The sequence below is a fragment of the Pinus tabuliformis genome, chromosome 9, assembly GCF_031772625.1.
Source record: "Pinus tabuliformis cultivar Carrire ecotype Pingquan chromosome 9, CPIR1, whole genome shotgun sequence".
Classification (NCBI taxonomy): Eukaryota; Viridiplantae; Streptophyta; class Pinopsida; order Pinales; family Pinaceae; genus Pinus; species Pinus tabuliformis.
The window spans coordinates 1,131,819,951-1,131,844,391 of NC_142307.1; positions in this window are offsets into that span (position 1 = coordinate 1,131,819,951).

Genomic DNA, 24,441 nt, shown 5'->3' on the forward strand with positions numbered 1-24,441 from the left:
CCTGAAATGAGAAATCTGACAAGCTTTGATAAAGGAACCAGTCGACCTTTAGGGATCCTCCCCAATGTGCCCATAACATTGAAAGGGAAGACCATTCAAATGAACGTGATGGTCGTTCAAGGACCCTTGGATTATAACCTACTCCTTGGACGAGACTATATTTATTGCATGGGAGCCATCGTCTCCTCACCCTTTAGAGTAATGTGTTTTCCGCACGAAGGAAGAGTGGTCAAGCTCATGGACCAGCTTTCATTTCCCGGATCACGCATCGCAAATAGTCATATACCATCCCTAAATGGTCTCTTCACGCAGGAAATGTCTCAACCCATGGTCCGTCCTCCCGATGAGCGCGAGTAATTCGGAGGGATATGACTAGAACCCAGGGGGCATGCGTCCTGGTCTGCTTCGGCAGGAAAACTTTGGGTATAGGGTAGGTTTCCACGGGAGAATATGACTAGTCTGTACCCCGTCCGTCTTGGAAGAGGGTTTATTCTAGAATAAGATTCTTTTGTCAAAGTTATGTGTTTGGCGCTCGTTGTCACTCACCTTTGTCTATCTCGGTAGACATCGCCGAGGAAGTGTTTTGTTTTCTGCGCAAATGAGACAATCTTTGGTAACCTGAAAGAGGTAGGCCTTTCCTGGTAGAACAAATGTTTTATCTGCAAATTGAGGGGTAACCTTGAAACTCTATTTTATACCTGGGGGCATGCAAACCTTTTGGAGTACAAGCAAAGAGCGGTTATTTATCTGTTTTTTGGGTTAATCGTTTCCTAACTTGCATAAAGAAAGGATGCGGGGCATAGCTTTGGTAAGGCGCAAGATCCATAAAAAATGGCATCTTACATGAGACATTCTTATCATATGACTGGATTAATCGAGCAGTTTTAGCACATAGTTCATGCTCGTTAAAAAATGAACTATCCTTCGGTAAATAACCACCGTGAATGTAACATTATCAGCCATTAAAGCCTTGGTCGTGTTTGCACCATCACCTCCACGTTTCCATTGGGTGATCATTCACCTCCATTTGATTGTTTACCCATGTTTAGGAATAGCTGCGAAGAGTGATTTCACTAGCCATCCTTGTGACACTGCCGTGATTGGAAAATTCCAACCGTTACCTGGAATCAGCTGCTAACCCGTTTTATCACTCGTTCCTCAAAAGACGAGTCTTCTTTAAGCTCTTTTCATCTGACTCGTAAAATATGAAAAGATTGCTGAGTTTTGGCCTTCCAGCTCGTTAAAGTGACCAGAAGTGCTATCCCTCCTCTAGATTTTAATGTTTTTGGACCTGAGGGATTATTGCACAAAAAGATCGAGTGCTTGTGTTGTTCGGCTCGTAAAAACTATCGAAAATTCATCCCTTCTGTATTGTTTTATACTTTTTCGGACTTAAGGGATTAGATGACGAAAAAGGAACTTTCGGAGTTGACTTTACGTACCTTTTCAAACTCTCTAAAAATGAAAAGGACCGAGTTATCTTTGTCGTTAGACTCGTTAAAAACATTAAATAGCGACAAACTTGTCTTTAGACGAGAACGAGTTTCACTATCGCTAGGCTCATTAAAACATAGCGATGGGTTTGCCCGAAGGGAAAATTATAGAACAAGCATATGTTATCCTCCTCAAGCTTGACAAAAATAAAGAGGTACTGGTCAGTAATGACTGGGGAAAAATTGGGAAGAAACTCAAAGAACTTTATTGGTAGCAAGTCGCTCTTGAACATGACACTTCCGCTCCGTGCCTGAGTCGGGTTGGGTTGTTTCATTCACCGACCACATCGCCATGGTCTGACCATACCATCCATCTTTGGGGTAAATTCTACCAATCCATCACATAAGTGTCACCGATATGTTCAAGAGAAGTCATCTAGAGGAGTCAACCGTGTCCTGTTCACTACCATACATTATCCTTCATTCTTTCATGACCGCCACCCTGAACCATATATCATCAGATCGTTTTCACCTTCATCAAAATCATTTGCTCCGTTCCGTGTCACTGATGTGGGATACATCAAGGCCCTCCTTTGACGGATCGCTTCTTGTCGACATCAGCTCATTATCCAAGAAGTTGATCTAGGAACAACCCCTTCAGTACTTTGAAGCTTGCATGCCTCAAAGGCAAGTTTCTCACTTCCGGCGACAGGTATACATCAATGACCTTCGACCGAAAGATTTTGCGTGGTGTTCGACGCCAAGTCCTTTATTCACACCACGTGAATTGCACTGCAGTACCTTGAGGGTCATTATCATTATCGATGATTCCTCTCGCGCTTGTTAACGGTTTACATCATTGACTCGTAATCAAGCGATGTCTTTCCATGTTCGACTTCAGAACATTTCTCACATGGATCGACTTGTACTTAGAGTGAAGATCGAACGAGTTTGAAGACCCCGGATCTAGTTTCATCCATCCGGGCTGCGATATATATTCAGGAAAAATAAAGACATTGACATGTACAGCATTGCAGCACAGACAATCATCCTACCAAAGGATGATGATTTCAGCAGGATCATCAGTCTATCATCAGACAATTGTCTGTCCTATGTACATAAAAATGAATTTATAAAGCTGAGCATGGGAATGCCCGCCTCAGCTAGATCATGAAAACAGTATGAAAAATAGTGTATTGTATTGTATCTTATTACAGGTCTCCTCCCAGCATTGAATGAACTTCGGATCCTCCTAATAAAGCATTTCACCCGATAAACGGCCTCATACTTTAGGGGGAAACTGTTATAGACATTTTTTGTGCCTTACAGCTATAAGCATGAAATGTCCATAATTCAAGGGACCCAAAGTCCCTAAAGATGTTGTTACAGCTCCTAAAGGAACAAGGTCAACCAATGACAGCTTCTCCCAGAAGTTCTCCACCAAAAACCACTCAGAAACAGTCAATTCAGGATCAATTCAGAGGATCCACTAGCTGCCTGCGTTGAAATGTAGAGGCTACACTGGCTAGGTGCACTGCAACGCAGGTGGAAGCACTACAAAGGTGCGCTGAGCGGGAAATGAAAAATGGCAAGCTCATTCAACGAGGTCGAAAGACCATGGAAGCCTCCAGAATCTTCTCCAATGACACTTGCCTCAATGGATTCGACTAGTGATGAGTAAGAGGTTCTCAACCTCCAAGTGGAAGCAAGAACTGACAGAGAGAAGCCACAAGTCAAAACATAAGCTGACTCATCCTCTCTGCTTGCATCTATATATGGATCTCTCACCCAGAGGTTCAGGAGGCTGGAATTTTGTACTTTGCAGAGAATTGTTGTTGGTTTGAGATTGAGATTAGTACATTGGGTGATTTATAATTTGTTGGAGGAGAGGAAGGGATTCCTTTGCTGGGAGGTAGATGTTGGATCGGAACTCACTTGGTTGTATCTCCTCTTGGACTTTCTTATTCTATCAATAAACTATTTGAGTTTCTCCTACATGCTGTGTACCAATGATGTTTTGTTATGCTTACATGTTTAGCTTAATCTGATCTTGAGCTTTTTATGAATGTATATCTGTATCTTCGTGTAGTTTCTCTCTCTTGTGATCTTGCAGGAATTCGGTGAAGCTGGGCCGGTGAAGGAGCAAGGAGCTGAGAGCCACTGAAGAGAGGAGTGATTGGATCAACAAACTAGCGGAAGACACAGGTTAGTTACATCTTTTCTCCTCATTTACATTTCTGTTGTGCTCTACAACAACCCCCCATTTCATATCATCTTTATTTATAAATATTAACGTATGAAATGGGTCCCTTCAAAGTTTAATTGGTATCAATACTTTTATTGTTCAAAAGAGGTCCGATAATCAAATGAATTCATTTCATAAAACCCTTTTTGAAAAAACCCTTTAAATAAATAAGGCAAATCTTTGTCATTGCGATAAAGCGATCGCAAGATTGCATATCGCAATGACATAAGAAAATAAATAAGCGGCACATTGATTACCCCCGATGCGATATCGCAATCGGCGATCGGCAACACTTCATACACATCTTAAAAATGCACATAACATAAGCTCCGACGCGACGCGATATCGGCGATCGGCTGTCGAAGATACTCCATATGCGGTCAAAGCATCTTAAGTCATTTACTCTGATCTGATGCAATTGCGCAATCGGCAGTCGGCAACATCCCATGCACATTAATGAGGCGCCCAGGTCTTACCCCCGATGCGATGCGATATCGGCGATCGGGGAATCGGCAAATCACTCTAAATGCACCTTGTCATATTTCTTCGCACTAATCCGATGCGACGTCGCAATCGGCGTTCGGGAGGATCCTATGCTTATGATTATATAATACCTATTCTCCTAAAGCGATGCGATATCGCTATCGGCGATCGGAATTTCAAAAGGCATAGCTTGAAGATCTAAAGTATTATTGATATCCGATCGATAGAGCGTGGATTTCGAAAAAGCCGTTAAATGGAGGGATAAGGTGATGTATTCATATTTAAAGTTTTGCCCCTTCGATTAACGATCACCTGCGCTCAACCGCCAAAATATCCATTGCACACTTAAGGGAGTCATTCAGCCGGATAACGGTGTAATAAGCATTTAAAGAGTAGCAGGCCTTAAACAACCATTTAATATATCTGTAATATCTTCTCATTGATTGGATCCACAACCATTTTTCAGAGTTAATCTCTCGGCACGCTTCAATTGATATATCTTTCCCACCATAAGTCCTCATTATTATATTTCTACGTTACGGTTTTTCTTGCCTTTGTGCAGAATTCATCTTCTAACAAAAGCCTGAGCATGATGGGAAAGAAATCTAAGAAGACCGCGGGTTCCGCTGCTACATCAGTTACAGGACAAGCTACCACAGATAAAAAGAAGGGCTTAATATCAGATACTACATGCACGGGTCTTACCAGAGCTACATGGCAAGGCACGTATAATTTGATTGAAGCTGAACAACCAGAAAAGGCAGTGACAGAAGCTACTGCGGATCCTACTCGCAAGTCTGATTGCTCTCTCAAAGACTTAGCCGACTCTTTCCTTCACAGGATAGCGGCCAGAGAACAGATTCTCCCCTACACAGACGTCGTACGATGGGCAATTGAGGAAATTCCAATCCTCGACAGAACTTTTAGCACCAGAGATGGGAGGATTTTTGGATCGTTCAAGCCAGAGCATCTAAGGCAAATGTATCATTTGCCTGAGCCAGAGAAAGTGCATAACAAGACGTTCCTGGAGAAATTTGCAAGTGATAATGAAGTGGAATCCGAACCCATCCGGGATTGGAGGTAGAATCCAGCCAAACACAAGCACGAGTCTTCCGGTAAGTACTCAGTCGATTCTTTGGCTTCTCCCTATTGCTATGCGGGGATAATGATGTGTAGGCTATGGGGATTACATGACTCCGCTAACTTTACCATAGAGATGGTTCCTCTAATGGAAGCAGCAATAAACAACATAATTATGGATTGGGCTACTATTCTCTCTGATAAGCTAGCCGTAACTGTTCGTGATTTTAGAAAAAATTCTGTTGTCACTGAAAGGAAAATTCCCCCGTTTTATTACAGTGCATATATTTTGGATACATTATGTTTCAATTCTGAGTTTCCCGTCCTCGGTTGGAGGTGGACTGTCCAAGACCCCTCACCCATTCATAAATACCACCAGAAATTGTGGAAATCTTCTTACAAGCACCATTTGTACCAAATCTGCAATGGTTTTATGGTTCCCATTCATTATTCTATTTTTGATAAGCCCATTCCCAAAATCTCCTATCTAGCTTCCTTTGATTTACCAACGGTAGCGAGTTGGTTTGGAGAAGAGATATTTACCTACATTAGGGTTTTCGGCAGCCAAGCCAATCCGCATGTTCTCCCTTTGTATATTCCAGATAAACTGCTAGCAAGAGAAATCTCCTATCAAATTATGGCAGAGAGTACTACACAGACTCTCAAGAAAGAAAAGAAGAGGGGCTGGCCCTCTTTTCCCTTGAGAATTGGTGTCTATACTCTACATGATCTCAAACACGCAGAAAAGGAAGCCACAAAGATTCAGTCCTTAACCCTGGCCACTATCCCGAATAGGCTATATGATCCAAACAAAAACGCCTATACTGCATTAGAACAGGCCAAATTAGCAAAATTTGACCATCAAGAAGATTGGTTTGACGACCTATTCGTTTCAATCGAAACAATAGGTCAAGCTAGAGAACTTGCTCGATTGAAATATAATGATGAAGGGGTAACTGAGTTCAATAAACTTAGGGAGCAGAGGTTGCAAACTCTGCCTCTAGATTTACTGGCAACAACCCCAGCGACGTCTTCAAGCAAGCCTGGTCGGCAACAGTCAAGCCAGCCTCCTGTTATAACAAAAGATCAGAAGAAACAACAGGAGGAAAGGCAAAAGAAGCAACAGGCAGAAAAGCAGAGGAAAGAACAAGCAGAAAAACAACAGAGAGCACAAATGGAACAAGAAGAGAAAAAGAAGAAAGAGGTAGAGGAACAGCAGAAGAGGGAATAAGAGGAGGAAGAGAAAAAATAACTGGCAGATAGGAAGAAAAGGGAACAAGAAGAAAAGCAGAGGAAAGAGCAGGAAAAAGAGCAGAGCAAGTCCCAAGCTGAGAAGCAGAAACAAACCACCGATGTCAATGTGGACACTACCATAGACCCCAAACTATTTCAAGAATGGCAGCAATTTCATTCCATCATTAGTGGATTAGAATGTTCAAAAGATGGGGACACTTCGAAGACAAATGATACACAGGACATCACTTCTCCTCAGGTTCTAAGCGGAACCAGCGACCCACCCATTTCTAAGGATGTTGAGGTAATTCCTAAAGACCCTTCCGATCAAATCGTTCTCCAAGTGGAAGATATTCCTCCCTTGGATGTTTTCTACAGCCCAAGGCATAGAGCAGTTGTAAAGCGATCAAGGAAAAGACGAAGGATTGATCAACCTTCTATCTTTCCAGAGCAAACAGTCACGGGTAATGTAGTATGGAAGGAGGAATTGGACCCCTCCGATGACCTAACAAAGCTGTCACAGTGTGCAGGTGCCTATTCTGCAGCAACTATCGACAAGGCATCGGAGGTAAGTCTTCTACTGAAGACTAAGGACCAAGAAATTTTTGCATTACAGGCAGAATTGACCGAAACAAAGCAGAAGGCAGCACAAGCAGAGGAGCAATTGCTGGTACAACAACAAATGAATGATCAATTAACCCAGAAATTGCAGGAAGAAAGGCAGAGGATCGACCAAAGCGCGATCCAGAAACAAAAGGAGTTATCGGAGGCATTGGCACAGTTGAGAACAACAAATGAGCTGATGATGAAAACGAAGGATGAGCAAATAGCTCAATTATCATCACGGCTCGAAGTCATAAAAGGCACCCAAAAGGTGGAGGATTTCAGAGCAAAGGCATCGCAAATAAACAGTGCTTTAATATCGCAGATTAGACTCCTGTGTAATCAACTCACTGAGGCAGAACCATTGTGCGAGCTAACTACATCCATTAATCAGCAGGTAGAGAAGGCCAGGAATGAGTTAGACCAGGCCGATGAGATCATAAGTGGATATCTTGACTGGCAAGATTCTAATGTGGGAAAAGCAGCGAATTTTCCTAGAATCCAAGAAACATACAAGGACATACTCTTTACAGAATGGCACACTCAAGTGATGAAAGCAGAAAGGGCGGCTTCAAGATGTAAATTAACTGCCAGCAATATGATTGATCGGATCAACAACACCCTCTACCTGGCAAACATGATCTCCCAGTGTACACCTGGAAGAATAACAACAGCAAATGTGATTGAGCAAACAAGTTATCCTGACTTAGAGGAGAAGGGGAGATTAATCGCTGGGGTTAACACTTTGACTTTCGATGCATATTGGCTCTTTCTGATCAAGCCACACACACAAAGGTCTGCCCTCAAGTGTTTAACTGATGCACTCGGGTGTATAATTCCTGATATTCAAGATGCCACATACGCTGCTCAGCTCAGTTCGCGCCTCAACAAACCTCCTGAAGTAGAGCCAATTCTTGCGACAAGTCAGCTCAGGTTTAAAGGAAAGCAGCCTACCTGATGAATCATGTCGCCGATTGCTAGATCGCTCCAAGAAATACGATCAATATTTATTGATGCCAATTATGTAGGATTTCTGTTTATTAGATATTTAGATTAGCTTAGTATTTATAGACCCTTTCATTGTTTTGGAAAGGGTCATAAAATTTTGTAATAGACTTAGAGACTGAAGTTTTCACTACTGTGCTTCAGCCTATATTCTTTTATGAAACTCGACCAATCATTCTTAATTTGACAAGGAAGTTTCTTTATGCAATTGCGCACTACTGTCTTTTGTTGGGGATGTTTTCTGAGTCAAAGGAAGAACTGCGACATAGCGATTGATATATGGGAGTGTTAAGCAGCTTATATGGTACTTTTATCTGTATCTGTATTCATTCCTTTTATATGAATTTTTGTGTAATTATTCTTGCTATTGTTGAATACATGTATGTGCTGTAACAGCAAATCTCTATCTCATTCCACTATTGGATGTTTTGCGATATGCCCTTTCCTTTAATCATGCATGTAACAATGATATAAATGATAAAGTGTGGTAATTTCACTGTTATCGCTTTGCGTAACTATTTACGCACAGCAGTCTTGAATGATTTAATATCTATGTTTTAGAGATGGAGTCATCTATATGCCTGTCTTAAAGCACGGATCATCAAACGCTACGCTTTAGAAATCAATAAGTCCCCAGGATAGATTATAATTATTATATTTTTGCTGATAGTTTTAGTCATTCGCTTATTGCCAGCATATTCTATAAGTCATTCATCCATCCCGTTTACCTATAATTTTTGGGAAACTGGTCCCATTATCCCCAGTCGGAGCCACTATTCCAAACGGAAAAGGAGCTGTACTAAGGTCCGGACCGGGTGGTTTCCCCTATGTTGTTGCAGCGATTTTCGAGGCCTCAACATAATTGGCGCTAGAAGGAGGGCCATCAACTGTGAATGGCACATAAGTCAAAACCTATAAGCCATTCTAAGAGTAATTCTCCCTCCGAATCCCCTCGATCTTCCCATTTGCATACTGGTTCGCCGGTATCCAAACAAGGAGAAGGGGAATCAACTACCACTGCTCAAACCCATCATACTCCAGAACAATTAAGTCTTGAATCACCTGAAGTCCAGTCTCTAATCCATAAACTTCAGAGCTTCTCGATTTCACCACAGAAATCTGAGGTATCACAAAGCAGTGCGACTTCGCAGTTCAATCTAACTCATCCTCTCACCAGACTTCAGAGTGAAAAACTCGGTATTGAACCCACTGAGTTCCCTTTACCCAAAAGGAAAAAGGCAAAGAAAATTATTGAAGGATCTGATAGTGAAGAGCTTTCATCCACGTCCTCCATTGCATCTTCCCCCCTGCAAAGTCAACCATCCACTCCACCATTACAAATTGTCGTTCACCAGGGATTAGAAGCCTCAACATCCCAACCTGTTCACTCCTCATCATTAAATCCTTCCCATACATCTGGAATGCCAACAGTAGTATCAACCACTGTTGCTATTATAATGGCAGACCCATGGACTAGGCCAGGTGCAGTCAACATGCCTGCACCATTGCATCCTCTACCAGATGCTCCTGAAAAATGGCTACCTAAATTTAACCCAGATGATGGGACCCAGGCTGAAGAACACATTAATAATTTTATGTTAGCAGTTAACTTGAAAGGAGTGACAGAACAAGATGTTGTTGTAAGACTATTCCCTTACACCTTGCAAGGATCAGCAGGATCCTGGTATTTTTCCTTACCCTCTGGTTCAATTACCAGTTGGAACACTTGCCAAGAGCAGTTTCTTACCAAATATGGAGATGATAGGTCCTTAGCTACTTTAATAAACGACCTCTCCAATCTGAGAATAGAGCATAGGGAACCAATAAAGGAATTTAACGCCAGATTTAATAAACTCCTGAATAAGATCCCTACAGCTTCCAAACCAAGTGAACAAATTCGAAGCGAATGGTATATTACCGCCCTACCTGCCAACATAGCCATTTTTGTAGACAGGGCCGGGAAACCTACCTTAGCTGAAAACATGAGAGAAGCACTTGCTGTGGAAAAGCGCATCAATGCTCTAGAAAAGAAAGCTGCTTTGGAAGACAGAAAAGCCAAAAAAGTCTCATTTAAAGAGGATTCCAAGAAGAAAACCCCAAAAGACCCATACGACATGGAGGGTTTACAAAAATTCCTGAAAACTTTGTCTAATGAAATGGTTGAAATAAAGAAACAGGTGGTCGAAACCTCAAACAAAAGACCATTTAGGACTTATAAGAAAACTGAAACAAAGCCACCGAATGTCATATCTAACGCAGATTCAGAGCAAGAAGAAGAGGAAGAGGAAACAACCTCACAAACTGATGATGAAGAAGAAGTAGCTGAATGCCACGGAATGTGGGATTTTATACTCCCCAACTCTGATACCGAGAATGAATAAGAAGCCTTTCCGGTTACTACAAGAAGTAAAAGTACTTCTGAATCTGCCCAGGTAACTTCAAAGAAAAGGATTGCAGATGCTACCGGAATAAAGGAAAAAGTTCCCCCAAAGAAGTCGCCTGTAGTAGTTCCCCAAAACCAGCCTTCAACTTCTAATTCTCCTTCAACATCCAAAACATTAGTGGTATCCGATTCAATGGAATATAACATTGTTGATGACATGAAGAAAACTAAGGCAAACATAACTATGTTTGAACTTAGTAAATTAAAGCATCAACAAAAATTACTTCTTAAAGAATTGAATGTTGTTCCCTCTACACCCCTTCCCAATGCAAAAGCTGCTAATGATTCAGGCCAACCTCCTCCAGGTATGGTTGAAGCTACCGATTCAGTTCTAATTGGTGATAGATCGAATTCTCATACTCCACCCTTCCTGCTGACCTATGAGATTTATAACAGAAACCTGCACAACTGTCTAATTGATTCAGGGGCATCATCTAACATAATGCCAGCTTCAGTTTGCTCTAAACTGAACATTGAACCCCAGAAATCCGCAATTCATATTGTACAGTTGGAAAGGACCAAAGTGCAGGTTGTGGGAGAAATTAATTCCGTAACTATCAGGTTGTCTGCCGATCCCAGAATTGTACAGAGGATTGACATCTTAATAGCTGACATACCTGAATTCTACGGTTTAATTTTGAGCAGGGATTGGTCCGAAAAATTGCATGGGTATATTTCCACAGATTGTCACATATGTGGCTTCCCTACAAGGGGAAGCCAAATCAAATAAGGATCGATCGAGAGAAGCACATGACCCACACAGTTACTGAATTTGAGCAAGAAAACCAACCTGTAGCGTTCAACAACAACCTTTTGGGGAATTATTCGTCAGAGTCATTCTTTGGCAACTTTGTTGCCCAACCATCTCCTTTTTCAGTTAATCATTTTACATCTCAGATTGAAATTTTTTCACAAACTGATAAGTCTATATGTTTTAATGATGCTGAGGAAAATGTAAATATTTTTGTTAATACTCCTTTATTTTGGTCTTTATATTTTGATGGCTCTAAGTCCAGCGAGGGCTAAGGAGCAGGTTGCATTTTGGTTAGTCCACAAGGAGAAAAGACAATGTTGTCTTGTAGGTTAGAATTTGACTGCACTAACAACACAGCCGAATATGAAGCTTTAGTACAGGGATTATATAAAGCAATCGGCCTTAAAGTGAAATATCTAAAAGTATTCGGCGATTCGGAAATTATTGTTAAACAGGTGAGGAATGCAATTCATTGTCTTTCAAATCACCTCAAGCATTATCAATCGCTAGTACAGGATCTTACCTCACACTTTTCAACATTTAACATTTCCTCCATTCCTAGGTCGCAAAACTCGGCAGCCGACCTACTAGCCAATGTAGCTTCCAAGCTTCTACCTTCTGAAGACTACAACCTTGATAGATTTTCCGTAGAATTGCTTTTTAGGCCTTCAATTCCCGACAATGTCACTAATTGGAGAGTATTTAACCATGATGAAGATATCTTGCAATTTCTAACTTCCGAAAAGTCCTATGACAATCAAATTATTGAGGAAAATGACCATGATCTACAGATGAAAGAAACACCTCAGGAAAATTCAATTCCTAAACCAGTGGTAAAGCTCAAAGATCTTTATGATATCAAAGACAGGTTTAAACCTGTAATTAATGCAAAGCTTCAAAGTTCTACCCTTAGGTTTGAATTGATAAATCTAGGTACTGACCATGCTCCTCAAAACATCAATTTAGGATTAGGACTTTCCTTGGAAGAGAAGGAAGCATTCATCAAACTGTTAAGAAAAAACAAACAGGTCTTTGCTTGGAAGTATGATGATTTGAAGACATATGATACATCTATTATCCAACATACCATTCCTATGCTTCCTGATCAGAAACTGATTCAGCAAAAGTTAAGAAAAATACATCCAAATTTAGAGAGCCAGATAAAGTCGGAACTTAACAAGCTCTTGAAAGCCAAGATTATTTTTCCTGTCTGACACTCAAACTGGGTCTCTAATATGGTGCCAGTCAGAAAGAAAAATGGCGACATTCGAATTTGTATTGATTTCAGGAACCTGAACAAAGTGAGCTTGAAAGATAACTTCCCATTACCTACTATGGAGCAAATACTCCAATCAGTAGCAGGCTCTGAATTGATTTCCTTTCTTGATGGATTCTCAGGATATAACCAAGGTCTGGTTCATCCTGATGACCAACTTAAAACCACATTCAGAACAAAATGGGGAACATATGCATATCAGAAAATGCCTTTCGGACTTATAAATGCAGGAGCGACATTCCAGAGAGCTATGGATATAGCCTTTAGAGGGTTGATTAATCGAACAGTAGTCGTCTATTTAGACGATATTACTGTATTTTCTAAGAAGAGGTATAATCATTTGCATGATCTAAATCAAATCTTTCAGCGCTGCAAAAGATATGGTATTTCTCTGAACCCTAAAAAGTCTTTCTTTGCTCTTGATCAAGGAAAACTCTTAGGTTTTATTGTATCCAAAGATGGCATTTATATCGATCCTGATCGGATCAAGGAAATTTTTGAAATCCCTTTCCCACACAATAAAAATTTGATGCAGTCATTTTTAGGCCAGATCAATTTTGTTAAACGATTTGTTCCAAATTTTTCTCAAATTATATTACCACTTCAGACAATGATCAAGAAGAATTCAGTCTTCAAGTGGGGATCAGCGGAAAAGCAAGCTTTTGATGTAATCAAGCAATCAATAATCAATGCCCCAGCCTTGAATACTCCAAATTTTTCTAATCATTTTACATTGTATACCATTGCATCTGATGTGTCTTATGCTGCAGTTCTCACGCAGCCAAATGCTCACAATTTGGAAGCACCCATATCATTCTTCAGCTCAAATCTTCAGGGTGCCGAATTAAATTACTCCGATGTAGAAAAACAAGCCTTTGCTGTATTTAAAGCGGTCAAACATTATAGACGCTTCCTTTTGAAAACCCATACAAAAGTGATAGTTCCTTTCCCGGCAGTTAGGCAACTATTAATCCAAAAAGAGCTGGGTGAAAAAAGGGCAAATTGGGTCACAGCGCTTCAAGAATATGACTTAGAAATTAAGCCAGCAAAGATTGTTAGGGGCCAAGGTTTTTTCAGGATATTGGCAGGAGCATCCAATATTCCAGAATCAAGCGATACAGATCAAACTCAAGAAATTAATCAGATAAGTGTTACTGATTCTGGATCTCAATATGCAGATTTAATCTTTTATTTAAAGAATGGTTATGCACCTCCGAATTTGTCTTACAAAAACAAAAGGGCCATTAGATTAAAAGCGAAGAATTTTACAATCATTAATGACATGCTTTTTAGGTAGAATTATGATTCTATCTTCTTAAGATGCCTTGAGAAACCTGAAGCTCAAAAGGTTTTGCAGGAATTACATGATGGACCAGCAGGAGGACATTTCGGAGCTGACACAACAACTCACAAAATTATTCATGCTGGTTACTATTGGCCTACTCTATTTAAAGATGCCCATGAGTATGTAAGGAAATGTCTCAATTGTCAAACTGCTAGTGGAAGACAACGTAAATCAGCTTTCCCTCTGCAACCAGTCAACATTGAACAACCATTTGAGCAATGGGGATTGGACATCATTGGGGAGATTACTTCACCATCTTCCAAACAGCATAAGTATATCCTTACTGCTACCGATTATTTTACTAAGTGGGTTGAGGCAATTCCTTTAAAGACAGCAAATTCTGTAGCAATCATTGAATTCATAGACCAATTCATTATTACCAGGTTTGGTGTCCCAGACGCTCTTGTTTTTGATAATGCATCTTACTTTTCAGGCAATGCTATGTTTGATTTCGCTATTAAAAGAGGATTTAAGTTAAAATATTCTGCTAATTACTATCCCCAAGGAAATGGTTTAGCGGAATCTACTAATAAGAATCTGATTAAAATCATTAAGCGAACTATCGAACAAAATCAGAGAAATTGGCACAAATCCTTAGTGTTTGCATTATGGGCTGATAGGATAACACAGAAAGCTTATATTGGAACTTCCCCATTTAATCTTGTCTATGGAAAAGAAGCAATCTTACCCACAAATCTTGTTCTTCCTTCTTTAGCCCTAGTGCAGTTTATTGAGGAAACTCCTTCCTCTTCTATTCAGTTTAGACATGACCAGATTCTAAAATTAGAGGAGGAAAGAGAAAAAGCCAAGGTTATCCATGCCAAATATCAGCAAGTCATCAAAGCAGCTTTTGATTCAGTCTCATCCGGTTCAAAACAATTCCAAGTCGGTGATTTAGTTTTGAAATGGGACAAAGCGCATGAGGACAAGGGTAAACACTCCAAGTTCCAGAAGTTGTGGCTTGGACCATTTCAGATCTGTGAGAAGATAGGCCATTCAACCTTTATATTGCAAGATTTATCAGGTTTGAGAGATTCTCTCCCTATTAATGGCCTTGTCTTGAAGAAATTCTTTAACTGAGGAGGTAACCCCTTCTCCTTTCATTTCAGTAGGATTTTATAGTTTGTATGATTTTTAGGAAATAAAGTTGTGAGATGTCTCCCATTGACCTTTTGCTGTGTTTGAAAGGTTGTCCCACAGAACTAGTATGAACATTTTCTTTTAAAATGATAGAACTTTTAACCAAAAAGGATAATTTCTAGGAAATTAGATATCTTTGTATTCTGAAATCACAATTCAAATTTTGTCAACTCCTCTCAAAGCATAGAAATATTGTAAATCATTTTCTGTTTTTAAATTGGTCTCTAAAGGTTATCCATACTAAGATAGAAATCAATCCAATCTCAGCATCTTCAACTCTTACCCTGTCATCCATTTACTCTTAAGGAGAAATTTGTTCACCCCATTCATTAAAGTTTATGATTATTCAGAGTGTAATTCTAAAATATAAGATATTAAAGATAAGAGGTCTTATTACAAGCCTGCTTACCATGTTCATAGAGAAATAGTTTTCTGACATTACCAATACTGCAAACCAAAACAGGGTAATGGCTTGAAATTACAAGACAAGGGGTCTCATCACGAGCCAGCTTGTTCAGTTAGACTACTATCAGTGAGTGGCATTGTCAACAGATGGCCACCAAACCAAGACAATGGCTTTTTATCTTATCAATGACAAAGAAGAAAAAAGGAAATGAAGTACAAAATGTGAAAAAATATTTTGAATTCATTCTGTTAATCACACTCTTAATTGGATGGGACAATGGACAATCACATGGTTAAAAGGTATCCCTGTCGAAACTATAGATGTTTGCTGGCAGCAGAGGCTCTACCTATGATAGATGAGTTTACTATAAAGGCTGATTTGGAAAGGTATTCTATTTTATCATTATAAACCAATGAAGGCCTATTTTAAAAGCCTAAAATGTTTTCATTTTCTTAAAAAAGAGGAAGTCAACAAAATAGTTTCATTTTTCTCAGAATATATAGAAATCTAGTTATATTAGAAATTTCCCCATTGATCGAAACTCTATTTTTGAAAAAGCTAAAATGTTTCTATGTTTGAAAGAGATAACTGGTTCTTCCAGGGAATCGCCAATTGTTGTGCTCTACAACAACCCCCCATTTCATATCATCTTTATTTATAAATATTAACGTATGAAATGGGTCCCTTCAAAGTTTAATTGGTATCAATACTTTTATTGTTCAAAAGAGGTCCGATAATCAATTGAATTCATTTCATAAAACCCTTTTTGAAAAAACCCTTTAAAGAAATAAGGCAAATCTTTGTCATTGCGATAAAGCGATTGCAAGATCGCATATCGCAATGACATAAGAAAATAAATAAGCGGCACATTGATTACCCCCGATGCGATATCTCAATCGGCAATCGGCAACACTTCATACACATCTTAAAAACGCACATAACATAAGCTCTGACGCGACGCGATATCGGCGATCGGCTATCGGCGATACTCCGTATGCGGTCAAAGCATCTTAAGTCATTTACTCTGATCCGATGCAATTGCGCAATCGACAGTCGGCAACATCCCATGCACATTAATGAGGCGCCCAGGTCTTACCCCCGATGCGATGCGATATCGGCGATCGGGGAATCGACAAATCACTCTAAATGCACCTTGTCATATTTCTTCGCACTAATCCGATGCGACGTCGCAATCGGTGTTCGGGAGGATCCTATGCTTATGATTATATAATACCTATTCTCCTAAAGCGATGCGATATCACTATCGGCGATCGGAATTTCAAAAGGCATAGCTTGAAGATCTAAAGTATTATTGATATCCGATCGATAGAGTGTGGATTTCGAAAAAGCCGTTAAATGGAGGGATAAGGTGATGTATTCATATTTAAAGTTTTTCCCCTTCGATTAACGATCACCTGCGCTCAACCGCCAAAATATCCATTGCACGCTTAAGGGAGTCATTCAGCCGGATAACGGTGTAATAAGCATTTAAGGAGTAGCAGGCCTTAAACAACCATTTAATATATCTGTAATATCTTCTCATTGATTGGATCCGCAGCCATTTTTCAGAGTTAATCTCTCGGCACGCTTCAATTGATATATCTTTCCCACCATAAGTCCTCATTATTATATTTCTGTGTTACGGTGTTTCTTGCCTTTGTGCAGAATTCATCTTCTAACAGAAGCCTGAGCATGATGGGAAAGAAATCTAAGAAGACCGCGGGTTCCGCTGCTACATCAGTTGCAGGACAAGCTGCCACAGATAAAAAGAAGGGCTTAATATCAGATACTACATGCACGGGTCTTACCAGAGCTACATGGCAAGGCACGTATAATTTGATTGAAGCCGAACAACCAGAAAAGGCAGTGACAGAAGCTACTGCGGATCCCACTCGCAAGTCTGATTGCACTCTCAAAGACTTAGCCGACTCTTTCCTTCACAGGATAGCGGCCAGAGAACAGATTCTCCCCTACACAGACGTCGTGCGATGGGCAATTGAGGAAATTCCAATCCTCGACAGAACTTTTAGCACCAGAGATGGGAGGATTTTTGGATCGTTCAAGCCAGAGCATCTAAGGCAAATGTATCATTTGCCTGAGCCAGAGAAAGTGTATAACAAGACGTTCCTGGAGAAATTTGCAAGTGATAATGAAGTGGAATCCGAACCCATCCGGGATTGGAGGCAGAATCCAGCCAAACACAAGCACGAGTCTTCCGGTAAGTACTCAGTCGATTCTTTGGCTTCTCCCTATTGCTATGCGGGGATAATGATGTGTAGGCTATGGGGATTACATGACTCCGCTAACTTTACAATAGAGATGTTTCCTCTAATGGAAGCAGCAGTAAACAACATAATTATGGATTGGGCTACTATTCTCTCTGATAAGCTAGCCGTAGCTGTTCGTGATTTTAGAAAAAATTCTGTTGTCACTGAAAGGAAAATTCCCCCATTTTATTACAGTGCATATATTTTAGATACATTATGTTTCAATTCTGAGTTTCCCGTCCTCGGTTGGAGGTGGACTGTCCAAGACCCCTCACCCATTCATATATACCACCATAAATTGTGGAAATCTTCTTACAAGCACCATTTGTACCAAATCTGCAATGGCTTTATGGTTCCCATTCATTATTCTATTTTTGATAAGCCCATTCCCAGAATCTCCTATCTAGCTTCCTTTGATTTACCGGCGGTAGCGAGTTGGTTTTGAGAAGAGAGATTTACCTACATTAGGGTTTTCGGCAGCCAAGCCAATCCGCATGTTCTCCCTTTGTATATTCCAGATAAACTCCTAGCAAGAGAAATCTCCTATCAAATTATGGCAGAGAGTACTACACAGACTCTCAAGAAAGAAAAGAAGAGGGGCTGGCCCTCTTTTCCCTTGAGAATTGGTGTCTATACTCTGCATGATCTCAAACACGCAGAAAAGGAAGCCACAAAGATTCAGTCCTTAACCCTGGCCACTATCCCGAATAGGCTATATGATCCAAACAAAAACGCCTATACTGCATTAGAACAGGCCAAATTAACAAAATTTGACCATCAAGAAGATTGGTTTGACGACCTATTCATTTCAATCGAAACAATAGGTCAAGCTAGAGAACTTGCTCGATTGAAATATAATGATGAAGGGGTAACTGAGTTCAATAAACTTAGGGAGCAGAGGTTGCAAACTCTGCCTCTAGATTTACTGGCAACAACCCCAGCGACGTCTTCAAGCGAGCCTGGTCGACTACAGTCAAGCCAGCCTCCTGTTATAACAAAAGATCAGAAGAAACAACAGGAGGAAAGGCAAAAGAAGCAACAGGCAGAAAAGCAGAGGAAAGAACAAGCAGAAAAACAACAGAGAGCACAAATGGAACAAGAAGAGAAAAAGAAGAAAGAGGTAGAGGAACAGCAGAAGAGGGAACAAGAGGAGGAACTGAAAAAAGAACTGGCAGATAGGCAGAAAAGGGAACAAGAAGAAAAGCAGAGGAAAGAGCAGGAAAAAGAGCGGAGCGAGTCCCAAGCCGAGAAGCAGAAACAAACCACCGATGTCAATGTGGACACTACCATAGACCCCAAACTATTTCAAGAATGGCAGCAATTTCATTCCATCATCAGTGGATTGGAATGTTCAAAAGATGGGGACACTTCCAAGACAAATGATACACAGGACATCACTTCTCCTCAGATTCTAAGCGAAACCAGCGACCCACCATTTCTAAGGATGTTGAGGTAATTCCTAAAGACCCTTCCGATCAAATCGTTCTCCAAGTGGAAGATATTCTTCCCTTGGATGTTTTCTATAGCCCAAGGCATAGAGCAGTTGTAAAGCGATCAAGGAAAAGACGAAGGATTGATCAACCTTCTATCTTTCCAGAGCAAACAGTCACGGGTAATGTAGTATGGAAGGAGGATTTGGACCCCTCCGATGACCTAACAAAGCTGTCACAGTATGCAAGTGCCTATTCTGCAGCAACTATCGACAAGGCATCGAAGGTAAGTCTTCTACTGAAGACTAAGGACCAAGAAATTTTTGCATTACAGGCAGAATTGACCGAGACAAAGCAGAAGGTAGCACAAGCAGAGGAGAAATTGCTGGTACAACAGCAAATGAACGATCAATTAACCCAGCAATTGTAGGAAGAAAGGCAGAGGATCGACCAAAGCGCGATCCAGAAACAAAAGGAGTTATCGGAGGCATTGGCACAGTTGAGAACAACAAATGAGCTGATGATGAAAACGAAGGATGAGCAAATAGCTCAATTATCATCACGGCTCGAAGTCATAAAAGGCACCCAAAAGGTGGAGGATTTCATAGCAGAGGCATCGCAAATAAATAGTGCTTTAATATCGCAGATTAGACTCCTGTGTAATCAACTCACTGAGGCAGAACCATTGTGCGAGCTAACTACATCCATTAATCAGCAGGTAGAGAAGGCCAGGAATGAGTTAGACTAGGCTGATGAGATCATAAGTGGATATCTTGACTGGCAAGATTCTGATGTGGGAAAAGCAGCGAATTTGCCTAGAATCCAAGAAACATACAAGGACATACTCTTTACAGAATGGCACACTCAAGTGACGAAAGCAGAAAGGGTGGCTTCAAGATGTAAATTAACTGCCAGCAATATGATTGATCTGATCAACAACACCCTCTACCTGGCAAACATGATCTCCCAGTGTACACCTGGAAGAATAACAACAGCAAATGTGATTGAGCAAACACGTTATCCTGACTTAGAGGAGAAGGGGAGATTAATCGCTGGGGTTAACACTTTGACTTTCGATGCATATTGGCTCTTTCTGATCAAGCCACAGACACAAAGGTCTGCCCTCAAGTGTTTAACTGATGCACTCGGGTGTATAATTCCCGATATTCAAGATGCCACATACGCTGCTCAGCTCAGTTCGCGCCTCAACAAACCGCCTGAAGTAGAGCCAATGCTTGCGACAAGTCAGCTCAGGTTTAAAGGCAAGCAGCCTACCTGATGAATCATGTCGCCGATTGCCAGATCGCTCCAGGAAATACGATCAATATTTATTGATGCCAATTATGTAGGATTTATGTTTATTAGATATTTAGATTAGCTTAGTATTTATAGACCCTTTCATTGTTTTGGAAAGGGTCGTAAAATTTTGTAATAGACTTAAAGACTGAAGTTTGCACTACTGTGCTTCAGCCCATATTCTTTTATGAAACTTGACCAATCGTTCTTAATTTGACAAGGAAGTTTCTTTATGCAATTGCGCACTACTGTCTTTTGTTGGGGATGTTTTCTGAGTCGAAGGAAGAACTGCGACATAGCGATTGATATATGGGAGTGTTAAGCAGCTTATATGGTACTTTTATCTGTATCTGTATTCATTCCTTTTATATGAATTGTTGTGTAATTATTCTTGCTATTGTTGAATACATGTATGTGCTGTAACAGCAAATCTCTATCTCATTCCACTATTGGATGTTTTGCGATATGCCCTTTCCTTTAATCATGCATGTAACAATGATATAAATGATAAATTGTGGTAATTTCGTTGTTATCGCTTTGCGTAACTATTTACGCACAGCAGTCTTGAATGATTTAATATCTATGTTTTAGAGATGGAGTCATCTATATGCCTGTCTTAAAGCACAGATCATCAAACGCTACGCTTTAGAAATCAATAAGTCCCTGGGATAGATTATAATTATTATATTTTTGCTGATAGTTTTAGTCATTCGCTTATTGCCAGCATATTCTATAAGTCATTCATCCATCCCGTTTACCTATAATTTTTGGGAAACTGGTATTATTATCCCCAGTCGGAGCCACTATTCCAAATGGAAAAGGAGCTGTACTAAGGTCCGGACCGGGTGGTTTCCCCTATGTTGTTGCAGCGATTTTCGAGGCCTCAACAATTTCATAAAGAAGAAATACTCAAATAAGTTTCCTTGTTTGTTGCTAAGGCACTATAACACCTTAGAGTGGGATAGGGGCATTCCGAATTGGATACTTTTCCCAACAACAACTATGTAAAGAGAATCAGACTAGAATAATTGTATAAATTGGTCAAAGAATATTTTACTTTACTAGTGGCCCTCAGATCTTTGTTTTGTTGTCACTATCACTCTCGCCACAATTGGAAGAACCAGTTTCTCGAAGTATCATCCTCTATGACTGCTCCAATGACACGAGTTATAGAATTTACCGAAGGACGGATGTTGTAGGATTCTAGACTAGGGAGGTTGGGCCTTCACTCACCAAAGAACCATAAAATCCATCATGACAATGGAAATATTCCGCTTGCAGCTGGGAATAAATGTGGGTGTGGAAAAAAATGTTGGATTGATAACGGGAAAAGTGAGAAAGCACTGAGGATGTGGAGTATACTATCTTAGTGTGCTTGGACACTGAGGCTTGTGGCATATGTGAGTGTATGGCAGGAAATGGGAATGTCATCCCCCTCTTTAAGGTTGGGAGTGATGGCAGGGTGACAAACTTCCCTCTTTTTGCTAGCTCACTTTTCCATGCCCCCATTGAGAAAATTATACCTATTATTTTAAAATATATAGATAGTTTATTTATATTTATAGCTATTTATTTTTAATATATTTTTTAAATTAAATAATATATAAATATTATTACACAAAATAATATTTAATAATAATATTTTAGTTCTATTACAATTGTGATGATTTGAATTATGTTTGGAGAAAATTCCATACAAAAGGATGAAAGGAAGAATAAATAGGAAAATTATCATCGTTTTGCTATATGAGATAATATTCACTTAACCGTTCATGCATTTTTATCTAATTATATAATTTCAATATCAAGAATGTGTTTTACTTTACATTTTTAAAATTATCTACATTAGTTTATAATGTCATATTCTTTCAATACAAAGAAAATTCAGTGATTTCTTTCAATACAATGCAAATTCATCCAATAGATCAAATTGATCTTCATAGACAGATAGGGTAAATGATATATTCCACTCTAAACATTTAAACTATTAATTTTTTCAATTTTCAAAATACATTAAAAAAACACTTATTGAATTGAAGATGGAAAAAATCTCTTCTTTGGCTAAAGATATCACAATAAATCTTTGGAAGACATAATTATTAGATTGGGAATTGATCCCAATGATCCTAATGTTGTTCAAGAATGAATAAAGAATAGAAATGCAGATATTCAGACACTTTGCAAAAAGAAAAAGTTGATAGTTGTTGAACATCCACAAACACAAGAGATTGGGGAAATGTAGAAAGAAAAGGAAATGATCCTATCAGTGACAATTGAATAGAACAAACATATGAGTAGCATGGAATCACAAGTTGAGAAACTATTGAAGGAAAGAGAACATGTAAGAGCTACAATTGTTTCATCATCTCAAGTGAGTTCAATGGAAAAGGATTCATCATAAGAGTTAACAAAGGCACTATCACCTTTAACCCTAAAGAACAAAGAAATTCATAATTTGATGAAATATTCAAAGAAATCTCATAATGAAAAACATAAGGAAGGCAATTCCTTGACTCATGAACTTCAAAAAAATGCCAGGTTGTAGAAATAGTTAGAATGGTATATAAGTCAAGCTAATATGTCTCAATGTTTAATTCAGGCTAAAAATTATTTGTGGGTGGATATTATATATTTTGTATTTTAAATATGGCCTTCAATTGAAATTATGAACCAAGAGGAATAATTGTTGGAATAGGCTAAAGAATCGATAATTGAAATTGAAATAGAATTGGGAAATAAACGAGTTAAAGCTAGTAAGTTTATCATATTATTGGACATCAAATCAAAGCTAGTGTTAGAAGAAATAGGTATTCCTTATAGAACTGATGCCAGCACGGGGATCAAGAAAGTTTTGACTAAAACAAATTTGGTGAGACGAGTGAAAGATTCATAGAGATTAATGTAAATGCAGATTGATAGATTTTATAGAGAATTTGATCTTCTGCAAGAAAAAGGATTACCATTATTTAAAAATTCACAGGGTATACTTATGTATAAGAATTAGTATCAAAAGTTGTTGAATGAGTATGAAAATTATAAATCAAATTTTATCGGTTTGACAGGATCTCTAAGTGGTCAAATGCTACTTGACATGTTATCTGATGATTTGTTGATTTTATATGAGATTAAACATCTTTTTACACTAAATCCAACTTATCAAAAATATACTAGGTTGGATAAGAAATGTTGAAATGTAATTTCTTTCACCTATCAAACTTGAACAAACTGGGATTAGTTTGTTGACATCCTATCTTAGGATCTTTCCAGGTAGGCTATATTCGAGAATAGTTTCAAGACATGTCATAATTGTGGGGAGTAGTTTGTGGGTTTTTCCAAGATATTGGCCTAGAGATCTTCATTATAGTTGGAGTAGAGATCTTCATTGTAGTTGGAGTTGTTTTCTTTGGATAGAATTTTATTTCCTTGTAATTTGTAGCAATCAATTCCTTTAGAAACTCTATATATGTAAATTTTGATATGGAAAGTGTTGATTCCTAGACCCAATACATTCATTTTTTGTAATGCCTAAGTATTTCAAAGTTGAAATACAACCTGAGACATGCCTAGGAGGACAACCTTTAATCTTGGGCAGGCCATGCCTAGCCACTGCAGATACCTATATTGGGTTTAGATATGGGTGCATGACCATTTATTATGGGAATACTACCAAGGATACTTTTCTTTACCCTCCAGAAAAATCAAGTTTGGAATATGAAAACCATTTATGGTCTAAGTTAGAATTGGAAGAAATTGATACACATGCACAACTAACTATATGAAAAGCCCTGCACTTCAAAAATGAGACTAAGGTTGATACTATTAACAACTTTTTTAATGATCCTTATGCTATTACACCATCAAAATCTCATTTGTTGTGTTTTATGATAGAAAAATTTAGTGGGGAAGAGACTCCTGATGATCCTATTACAGAGGACATACTTGTGACCCCTAGTCTTAAGGGTGTTCTAATAGAGATAGAGTCTAGAAACACCTTAAAAATTA